This window comes from Eptatretus burgeri, chromosome 14, assembly GCF_056783735.1.
Source record: "Eptatretus burgeri isolate ZD-2024b chromosome 14, Ebu_testis_v1, whole genome shotgun sequence".
NCBI lineage: Eukaryota > Metazoa > Chordata > Myxini > Myxiniformes > Myxinidae > Eptatretus > Eptatretus burgeri.
Genome location: NC_140974.1, coordinates 31,423,256 through 31,435,467, shown reverse-complemented (window position 1 = coordinate 31,435,467; position 12,212 = coordinate 31,423,256).

Here is a 12,212-nt window from a genome sequence, read left to right as displayed (position 1 = left end):
CACTATCATAATTTGGAAGTTATTTATTATTTGCTTTAGCATATCTTTTTGAACATACTTGTGATATTCCACCTCTCTTGGACTTCTCAATCATCAAAAGAATATCAACATCACTGATTAAATCTATATCTTGTTTTGTCATTTTCAACATTGCACTCCAAGCTAAACCAGGAGCTGTGAAATAGTGGGCAGGATCTAATCCATAACAATTTTTATTATGACAGAGTGATCTAAAAGCTTCAAACACATCAGCTAACAATAAAACATCTGTTTTTAGATATAAATCATGATATTCTCCAAGGTTCTTTATCTTAAATATTTTCCATATTTCTTGTGCGTGTTTATATTCCTTATCACTTATCTCTTCTTCATAAAGGTTATTATAGAAACTTTCTTTTGATGGAAGTTGTGTTTCTTTAAATCTCATAAATGAATCCATATAATCATAAGGATAAATTCTCTTACTTGTAAGAATTTTCTCTTTACTTTGAATTTCATTCCTTGTTTGAATTTCCTCTCTCGTAAGAATTCCTTCTTTAATCAGAATTTCATCTTTAATCAGAATTTCCTCTTTAGTTAGAATTTCATTCATTGTTCGAATTTTCTTTATAATTAGAATTTCATCTTCAGTGAGAATTTCTTCATTAATTTCCTCATTAATTAGAATTTCCTCTTTACTTTGAATTCTCTCTTTAATCTGAATTTCCTCTTTAGTGAGAATTTCCTCTTTTGGAAAGAATGAATTAAGATTTGGAAAAGAGTCCGTGGAGCTTAGATTTGATGCGAGGTAGGCTAGTGGTGTTCCCATAAACTTGTAAGAATCTAGAAACCTAATACGAGTTAAAGGTTTTGTGAATATCATTTTTGTAAATGAAATATACTTTTGACTTGTGTTTGTTATGGCAGAAATATTCCCTGGTGTTTTTGAAAGTTCATTTATAAATAGATGTGTATCATAGTTGGCGCTGTTGTGAAGAAAGACTGGAATAAAAGAAGGTAATTTATAATTAAGATTACAACAGGAATGAGCGGGACCTCTATATTTACCAGTAAGATGACAATGATCCCTAACTTTAGACTCCTTAATTTCCCCCTCACAAATATGACAGATATTCTTTCTAAATTCTAATTTTTCTTCTTTGGTTAATTTCATCGGTTCATTTGTTTCTTTCATTAATTTAGTGAGTCTTATACAATCCTTTTCTAATCGTTTTACAAACTCTTGTGAAGCTTTTTTTCCACGATAATGTTCAAGTTTGTTATACTTTTCTCCAACAGATGATTTGATATAATAACAGAAACCACAAGGAATATGTTTTTGATATTTATTCTTATATGATTCTTTTGGATTAGGAGAAGCAGTATTAATCTTTTTAAGGATACACTCAAAATCAGCGTATATCACAAATGGGTGCATGATAGATTTATTATAATCTTCAAAAGAAATCTTTTCACCAGGTTTAGGCATTGTAATTACAGCTGATTTATGATTACTACAATATTTTGAATGTTGTTCTTATCGTTCTTTTGTATGAAATTAATTAAGACATCGCTTACAAGGATATATTTTGTTTGCTGTTCTGAATACCTGAGAAGATATTAATCTTGATAAATTATTGATGTATGTGTAATGTGAATTCTTTCCAACACTAAAATATAAAAGATCAATGTGTGTTTCTTCATTTTTATAGTTGTTTGAAATTTTTAATATTTGAACTTTGTTTGTATCCGTTAATCCATATACATTAATAGAAAGATTATTCTTTTTCTCAAATTTAGGAATATCTGTTAGTGGCATTGGGAATTTAAAATCTTTAATGTCCAAGGTATTCTCATATTTCATATATTGTTTTACTCTTTCTGAATTGCATTTTGGTGGATGAAAGTGAGCAAGAACAGACCAGAGAAAACATTTATTTTCATTGTTCTTAATATTAACAACTGCCTTCTTTAGTTTTATTTATTTTGGTAATTCAATATAAGAAGAACCTTTAAGAGGGTTTGATTTTTTGAATGTGTATATCTAAAAAGATGATTTTTTTAATATTGAATCCACTTCCTACCACTGTATTATCAACATCCTCCTCTTGTCTTGATAGTTCTTCATAAACCCCACTATTCAAAAAATCTTGAAATGATGTTATAAAATGAAGATCTGTTCTCATATAAGGAGTATGTTCTTCATCTTGTCTTTTCATATTCATTTTCACTCCCATATAAAACTTTAAAGTTTTCATTTCTTTTAATGTCTTTTTAATAATAAATTTTTCAACATCGGGTTTCACTATTTCAATTGATTCAGCTATTGATGATGGACCGGGTTCTCCAAATTGAAAAATCCTTATTTTTATATGCCCTTTAAATGCCCCATCAGTGTTTTCAATATAATAGTCTCCCTTTACTGTAAACTCATTTTTCTTGTGTTTTTGTGATTGAAGATGTTTATTATAACTACTCTTCAAAACATCCTTTGAACAGATATCACAATGTTTTCTTTCCAATTCAAGAGGAGATATTTGATGAAATAGATTAAATGTGTGTTTGTTGGTTCGAAGGTGTTTTCTATAATGTTTATATTTGTGATTACAAACATCGCAGTACGTTGTATTCACCATATTTATATAATAAAACTTTGCTTAAACTAAAATTTTCTTGATGAAAATTTCGTTTAATTTATAGGTGAATCTGTGCTTAAAACCATTTTATCCTCCAACTTTTTCACTTAATAAATACAATGTTTCAAGACACAAAAGACAAGTTTCAATCAATCTCTTCATTTGTTAAAGATACTGAGAAATATGTCAAGGATGTAAAATTGAACAAAGATAAATATAACAACTATTGGATAAAAACTATTATGGTAAATAATATGAGTTCTTCAATTTCCTTCAGTGGAAGGGCTTTTAGTATACCTGGTAGAACATCAATTAAAGTATCTCTAACAAAAGTTTCTCCTCTCCTGGTAATATATTCAAAACTAGAAAAAGCAATGAAACAAGAAAAAGTATCAAAAAACAAAAACCTTATGGATGAAGCTTTAGAAAGAAAAGATAAGACCATCTGTAATATGAAAGGAGAAATTTGTATTTTTTTCAACAACCCTAAAGATGTAAATCCTGATGAAATAAAGGATGTTAATATATCAGGTGAAATGACATTTCGTTCAATAGTAGTTAACGATCATTTTAAAATTACCTTTAATATAAAAAATGTTGTCGTTGAATCTGATGGTAATATTATTAAATATGAGTCAATATAGAACTGAAACTATAGATGAATTTCAGTTTAAGTAAAGTTTTACTTTATAAATATGCTAGACTTTCCTGATTCTCCATATGACAAATTTGAGAATTGTCCTGCGTGTGAAAGACGGGGATTATACACAGAGTCAAAAGCTTATAAACAATGTATATTCTGTGATTATCTTCTAATTAATGATAATAAAAAATATAAAAAGGAAAATAATTCTTTTATATTTACACCAAAAATGAATTACTTTACAAGATTGATTAGAGAAATGAATGTAAAGTATGAGGGTGATAACACACCTTTCCTTACAAGGGAAGAAACTGAATGTATAAGAGAAATGTTCAAAGGATTGTTGTTATATATTATTCATGGATGTAATTTTCAGGGAAATATCATCACAAGATATTGTATAAATAAAATAATGGATTATCTTGAAATTAAACCTGAACTTATGATAAAATATAGAGTTTCTAAAAAAGCCAATAATAAATTAAATGACCTGTTTTCCAAATATATAAATGAATGATTTTTTACCCATTTGGGAAAATAAGATAAAATTTAACAACCATAAAAATCTCCCAAATTCATTAAGATGTCTCATAGTTGGTTCAAGTGGATGTGGAAAAACCTGCTTACTTTTAAAAATGCTCCTCACTCCCAACTTTTTAGATTATGATAATTTAATAATTTTCACAAAGTCGAGTTTTCAACCAGAGTATCAACTACTCTCACAAGGTTTTAATGCTGGTCTTCAAAAAGAAGATATAATCGGTTTATTTAAACGTCAAAAAAACCTAAATGATTATAACATTGAAGATATAATTCAACCATTTTGTGATACACAGAGATGTAAAAAGAAATCAAATCCTATAACTTGTATTCTTAGTGATAATACGGATGATATACCGTCTCCCCAAGATTTGGATAAATCAAAAAAGAACCTCGTTATCTATGATGATTGTGTTAATGAGAGAAACCAAACGGTAATGGACAGCTACTACACAAGAGGGAGACATTCTTCTTGTAATTGTATTTATCTTAGTCAATCGTACTTTCAACTTCCTCGTCGTTCCATCAGAAACAATGCTAATACTTTTATTTTATTCAAGTTAAATTCAATAGATATCAATAATTTTTGGAGAGATAATTGTTCTACATTATGTCGTAAAAAGAAATTTGAGGATTACATGAAGCACACGACTGAAAAATATAAATATATTGTTGTGAAACAAGATGAGATATTAAGGGATATATTTTTTGTTTTATAAACAATTACATATATAAATGACAACTATTATTGTAAATCTTGTGGGTAAATCTGCTTCTGGAAAAAACTTTCATAAATCAAGGTTCTTGTGTAGTACAAATGAGAATATTGTAAATTTACTTGAAAAACACCCCGTGATACGCATTGTATCAACAACAACTAGAGCAATAAGACCTGGAGAAGTAAAAGGTGAAGATTATCACTATATTTCAGTGGAGGAACATATGCGATTGAGGAATGAAGGTCAAATGTTTGAGGAGGTTTCTCTTGGTACAACAAAATATTCACATTGTAAGAGTGAGTTAACGAAACTAAAATCTGGTGGTGTTGGGATATTAGAAACTAATCCAGAAGGAACGAGACAAATTATTAAACATCTGAGTGGAGTGAAGATTTTATCATTCGGTTTTGATGTTGATGAAGAAACTCAACGCAAACGTATGAAAAGCAGAGATGCAAGTATTAGTGAAGAAGAAATTACAACTAGCATTAATGTTAATAAAGAATTTGATGACATATTTAAAGAAAAGGATTTATTTGAACACATCTACTTGAATGATGAAGAAAAGGAAAATTTCCCTGTTGATCTTTACAATTCATTAAATTTTATTTTACAATAAATAAATGGATGCAAAAGAAAGAGCAAGAAGATTTAAGGAACATCAAGAGTTGGTTTCAAAAGTTGTAAAACAACAGGAAGACATAAAGAAGAAACGCAGACAGAAACTAACGGGCGAAGAAGCATTTGAAAGAAAACAAGAGAAATTTTTTAAACCACTTTTAAAAACTTCCCAAGAAAAAAATGAAATGTTTCCACAGTTCCCACAGTAGAATATACTCCTAAAAAACTTAAAATGTTAAAAGATTTTGATCAAATGACGGAGGAAGAATTAGAGCATTTAGGAGAATTAGAATATGATGATGAAGGTTTATTTCAACAACTGGAAGAGATCAATCGACCCCCTGATTATATTGTAAATGCTCTTCAAAACAATGAATATTCAGCGGATTCAAAAACCAAAGCAGGACTCATTCCAACAGAACAATCAGCAATATTTCATCTTGTTCAAGAAAAGGTATTGATATTTAATGATGAATTAAGGTTCTTGGGTTCTGCTCAACCCCCTGTTAAACTAACTCCGAGATTAATGTTTCTTCTCACAAAAGATGGAAGACAAGGTTCAACTGTGAGGGATGAATCAAAGTATAATGATAAACCATTGGATATGGAAAATAATGATGATAGAGTATATATTGATCTGCTGAACACTCTAAATTATAAGGTTATTCTTTCTGGTAAAAGTAGGAAGAATGAGAAGGAGAAACACATTATTCAGGCTTTAAGTATCCTTGGTTCAGGTGTTAGTTTTCTTCCAAATGACCCATCGCAATTAGTTAATAGACTGTTATTGTTGTTAGGCATTTAAAAGGCTGGAAATAACAATTGTTTTAATGAAGCATCAGCCATTTTAGACCAGTTGATGAACATGAAAATAATTAATAAATATCAATATAAAGACATTCTATCTCATATTAAATAAGATGAGAAGCACAATCCTTAGTTTCAATTTCACAACAAGTGACCACACATCTTCATTCCCATACCCACTACAACTTGACACAACAAAAGAATATGAGGCATCTTTATTGTCCATGGAAACTTATAATACCTTATTTAATACAAGCGAGAAAAATGACAAGTTTAGTTATAATCCGGGAAGTGGATACAAAACGATAACAGTCTCACCCAGAGCATATGAGATTTCTCAAATATCTTCCGAAATTGCTCGTCTTATGAAAGATGAACCAAAAAATATTGTTATAGACATTCAAAAACATACTTCAAAATCAACGATTAAAGTTAAAAATAACTACAAGGTTGATTTCACAATTGATAATTCATTTAGAGAGTTATTGGGTTTCTCCTCAAAAAAGATTGAAACTAATGGGACGTTTTACAGTGATAATGTCATTCAAATATCCTCAGGAATAAATTCGGTGTTAACTCACTGTGATTTGATTGATGGTGTTTATAATGATGGAAAAAAACAAATACAATATTTTCATTCAGCGCATACTCAACCCCAATTGGTTATAAATTCAATATGGAACCCAAAAATTTGGTTTATCTCCCTGTGTCAGGAAAAACCATACACAGAGTAAATTTTAGGATAACCGACCAAGATAATCGTGTGATTTCTTTTGATGGAGAAGTTATATCCATCAGAATTCACCTACGTGAAGTTTTCCAATAAATAAATACGATGGTTATTGTGAGGAAACACGAGTTGGGAAAATATAAAATAATTACAGGGGATGGGATGTTCCTTTCCCCATACTACAAGGGTGAAGGTATGTATCTTGGTAGAGGATACTATAAACCTAAGAGACAAAGGGGTGTTGGACATCAATTTAGAGGAGATGGGATAATTGATACTCTAATGGGTATTGGTTCAACTATTCTTAAACATAAAGATCTAATTGGTTCAACTGCTTCTGCTGTGGAAAATGTAGCAGGTGCTGTAAAGAGCATAAAAGATGCCCAGAAGGAATCTCATAAATTACAAGCAATAAAAGAAATTAAGAAAGGCAAAACTCAGTTGTCCCCCCAAGAACGACAGAAAATAATTCAAATACTTGGATCAGGGTTTCAAAAGTTTTAACATCTTTTTTTCCTAAATAAATACAAGTATGGAAGCAATTGATAGTATCTATGATTTGGATGATACTATTATTATCTCAAACTCCACTAAAAAAGAAGATTACTTCAAGGTAAATGCAATAACTGGAACAGACTGGAATACGAATGGTACAAAAAGTTTTGAAATAAATAAGCAACAAACCTATTTGAATCTCTCCGAAAGTTTCTTGTTGTGTAAATGTAAATTCACTAAAGCTGGGAATAACACAAACGCTACACTTGTAAATGATTTCTTCTGGAAAATGTTTGATAGTGTGCGTTTGTATATTGGAACACAAGAAGTTGAAGCGGTTGATTATGTCTCTGCTGTATCTGAAATGATGAAATTTACACTCTATACATTCAGTGATAGAATGGGAAAGGGGTCTGTCGAAGGTTTTATTCCTGATATGTCAACGGGAACAAACACAGATCCTGGATATACTCAAAGGAAAGGAATGTATAATGATGATACAAAAGCAGAAAATAGTTTTACTGTGGCAGTTCCTCTTAAAGGTATATTTGGATTTTGTGATCATGATAAAGTTCTGTATGGTCTTAAAATTAGATTTCAACTACAAAGGAATGATAATGAAAATCGATTGCTTTTTGGTGTTGGTAGTGCTTTTGGTGAACAGAATAAATTTGTAATTGAGGAGATGAGTTGGTATATCAGTGAATATACTCCTAATCTTAAAACAGAAGAGATGTTGAATCGAAGACTTAACTCAAAGAAACCACTCAGTGTATCATACCTCAAAAGAAGATGTCAACACGTTAAACTCAACCAAACTACTTACACGTGGAATTTGGGTGTTCTGGAAGGAAAGCCACGATATCTGTGGATCATTTTTAAAAAGCCAGATGGTGATACTGCGACTGATAAGAATAATGCATTGAGTGATAATGCTAAGGTGAAACAACTTCGCGTTTCTCTAGATGGAACATTTTACCCACGAGATAGATTGGAAATTAATTGGGAAAAAAATGATTTTGCTGAAGCATACAAGTCTTACCAAAAGGTGTGTGAAAGTAATGGAAATAAAGAACCTATTTTGGATATGACAGCATTTAAAAGTTTGTATACAATCTATGCGTTTGACCTGAGCGCTCAAAAGGAAACTATAAAGTCTAATCGAGTGGATACTTCCCTATACATTGAAAGAGGAGAGAGTGAAGAAGTTGATACATATTGTTTGCTTTTGGAAGAAACAGAATTGCAGATTAATACAGATAATGGTGTGATGATTAGTCTCACATAATTTTTTGTTAAATAAATGAGTGGCAAAGTACCAACTGGGGTATATGTTAATCAAATCAATCTTCATAAACTATCATCTTGTGTTCAAAATCAAAAGCCTTGTACGATTAACGTTAATACAATTCAGAGAAAAAGAGCAGTAAGAATTGATGTTTTGCTTACAAGAGAACAGGTTAAAATCTTGAATGACACTGGCTCACTTAAAATTAAAATGACAAAACCAATGTTGAAAAAATATTCAATAAGAGAGACGAGTGGAGGATTTCTCCCATTTCTAATTCCTTTATTTGCTGGTTTAAGTGCGGTTGGAGCATTGACGGGTGGTATTTCAACAGCGGTGAAAACTGCCAACGAAAGGAAGGCTCAACTCCAGGCTCAAAAAGAATTGGAAAGACATAACAAAGAGTTGGAGAAACAAATTAGTGGAAGTGGTGCAATTGTAGATTTTGCTGAAAAACTTGAAGGTCTGCCTGATAAAGCGAGATTGGTAGTTGGAGATATGCTTTCTTCTATAGCACAAGCAGGTGTAAAATTAATGAAAAGAGGTAATGGATTATATCTTTCTAATAAATAAATGAGCATTGATGAGTGGTTGAAAGAATTTGGAAAGAATACAACATCAAATTTACAACTTGTCAAATATTGTAAGAAATTAAAAATTCATAATGTGGTTATTTGTATGAGAGATGAATTAACATATGTGCTGAAACATACAAAGAATATTATTATGAACTTAGAAGATAATAATGGGAACGGTTCTCATTGGGCTTGTATTTTTAATAGTCAAGACAAATATTATTTTGATAGTTTTGGTCTTCCACCACCTGTTGAAGTCATAAAATTCTTACAGAATGGTGTTTATCAAACATTTCAAGTCCAAGAATTAAATTCCAAGTGTTGTGGTCAATTATGTCTATTTGTGTTATTTCAACTCAACAAAAATAAAAAATTTTATGATATTATTTTTAATCTAATATAAATGACTTATGTTGGTAAAGATGGTTCTATCTTTGGTGTATCTCAAGAACTGGATATTGATTTATCAAATTATTACACAAAGGCACAGGCTGAACGACATAAATATAATATAACCAAAAATATTAACATGAAAAATGCTTATAAATTAAAAAATTATCCAAGCCCGATTGACGCGAATGACTTGGTGAGATTAAGCAATTTATCACAATATATATCCTTAAATAAAACGGCCGTGTATTCCAAAGATACAGAAGTGTTGATATTATCTCCAGGTCATACAGAATTCACAGTTCGAATTAAAATAAATTTTTATAAAGAAGGGCGTATCGTTTGTATGAGAATAGAACAATGGGGGTATGATATGAATGATTTAGGGTATAATTGGTCATTTAAAATTAACCTCGAAGACCTGGAACAATTAAATCAGTCTCGTAAGGAAGAATATTATCCACTTGGTATCGAGAATGAGTTTTGTGGGTCCACGATTAGTAAACAACAAATAAAATAATTTAATAAGGGTAAATATAATAATGGTTTTGCCCTTGTTTATCTCATGAAAACAGAAAAAACAGGATTATATATAATAAGTAAGGAAATACAAAATGATTTAACTATGGGAAGATGGGGAGGTGTTTCGTGCCATAATATTATTCTAACATATATTTCTAATACATAAATGACAGCAAGAAGGCTTCAAGAAAATTATCATTTCTGTGTTCAAGCATACCTTCAAGAAAAGGGTATCGGTATTTTAATAAATATGTTCTACAACATAAGAATGAGGTATTTTCAATAAAAGATTGGCATTATGCTGATGTTGATAAACCGACAACTTTAGATTTAATTAGAATGTTAAATAATGAAAAAATTATAAAGTTAAGAAAAGGTAAGGCTCTTTTAGAAATTCAAAAGAAATTTTATTGGTTTCCTGTTGTAAAAAAAAATATTTTGGATACAGGAATAACAAGAAATCCTGATGAATATATGTATAATATTCTATGGGGTGTAAGCGATTCGAGGATAATAAGGGATGAGGAAGGAGTTGAAGAAGAGAGGGAAGAGGAGGAAAAGGAGAAGAGAGAGAAGGAGGAGAGGGAGAAGAAAGAGAAGGAGAAGAGAGAGAAGAGAGAGAGGGAGGAAAGAGAGAAGAGAGAGAGAGAGAGAGAGGGATGAAAGGGAGAAGAGAGAGAGAAGAGAGAGGGAGGAAAGAGAGAAGAGAGAGAGGGAGGAGAGGGAGGAAAGAGCGAGACAAAATAAATATCAAAATATGGAAACCAGTGAGATTAAAAAAAGATTGGTGGTTTTACAGAAAATAACTCAACCCACCGAGGAGGAAAACAAAGAATTGACAAGTCTATTTGCAATATTTTCTTCAAGACTATTGACATCGCCAAGCTATTCATTTTAATTCAAGTTTTTCATTTTTATTTTTTTTCTTAAATAAATGGAGGAGAGAGTGAAGGCATTTCTAAGGATTCTTTACGTTTTAAAAATTAAGATTCAAATGTGCATGTTGGAAACTAAAAAGGTTTTTGCACTCTGCAGGAATTTTTCACATAAATAAATGAGTTATTGTCTCAAATATAAAAAGAAAACTAATACTAAAAATATTTCATATATTAAAAGTAAAAATAACAGGGTTATACAAAAAGGTATATGTTCGGTGTGTGGTTCAAAAAAAAATCAATTTATCTCCAAACACAAACGAGGAGGAGATATACAAAAGTTTTTATCAGGAAGTAAATTTACAGCTACTGGAATACCAGGGGAATTACATCTTCCAGGGTATTCTTTCTGTGGTCCAGGCACAAACTTGGATAAAAGATTAGATGAGGTAGACAATCCTAAATTCTGGAGTAAGCCTATCAATAGAGTTGATGAAGTGTGCATGAGACACGATATTGATTATGGGAATACCACAACGTTGGAAGAAAAGCATGAAGCCGATAGAGAAATGTTGTATAATTTGTCTCTGATACAAAATTCAACCTTGAGAGAAAAAGTTGATCGGTTCATTGTGAAGAAGATGATCAGTGCTAAATTGAAACTTGGTCTTGGAAATTCAAAAAACTTATAGGCTCTAATGATGTTATTAAGACTGAAGAGCAATTAGCTGATGAATTACATAAACCAATATTCACAAAGTTTCAGAGAATGAAAGTTTATTCCAAGGAAGTTGATTATATCTGGTCTGCTGATTTGATTGAACTTAATAATGATAAGGGGTACAAGTATGCTTTAACCGTTATTGATTTGAGGAGTAGATATGCGTGGGTTGTGCCATTAAAAAACAAAACAGGTAATACTCTTATGTTAGCCTTTCAACAGATATTTAAGAAAAGTAAGAGAAAACCTAAAAAATTGTGGACTGATGAGGGTAGAGAGTTTTATAACAAGACATTTATGAATTTTCTAAAAAATAACAGTAATCCATTATACAGTACCTTTAATGAAGGGAAGGCAGTTGTTGTTGAACGTTTTAATCGTACCTTAAAAGAGAGACTATATAAAAAATTCACACAACTCGGTTCACACCAATGGTCATCTTTTATTCAGGATATTGTGGATAAGTATAATGACACGATTCACACGGCAACAAATATGAAACCATCAGAAACATTTACAAAATTAAAATATGAAAAAGAGATTAATGTCAGAAAACCTAAGTTCAAAGTTGGTGATATCGTAAGAATATATAGGTGGAAATCTCATTTTGAAAAAGGTTATATTAAAAGATGGACCAACGAGCTTTTTAAAATTGTTGATGTAATAGATAC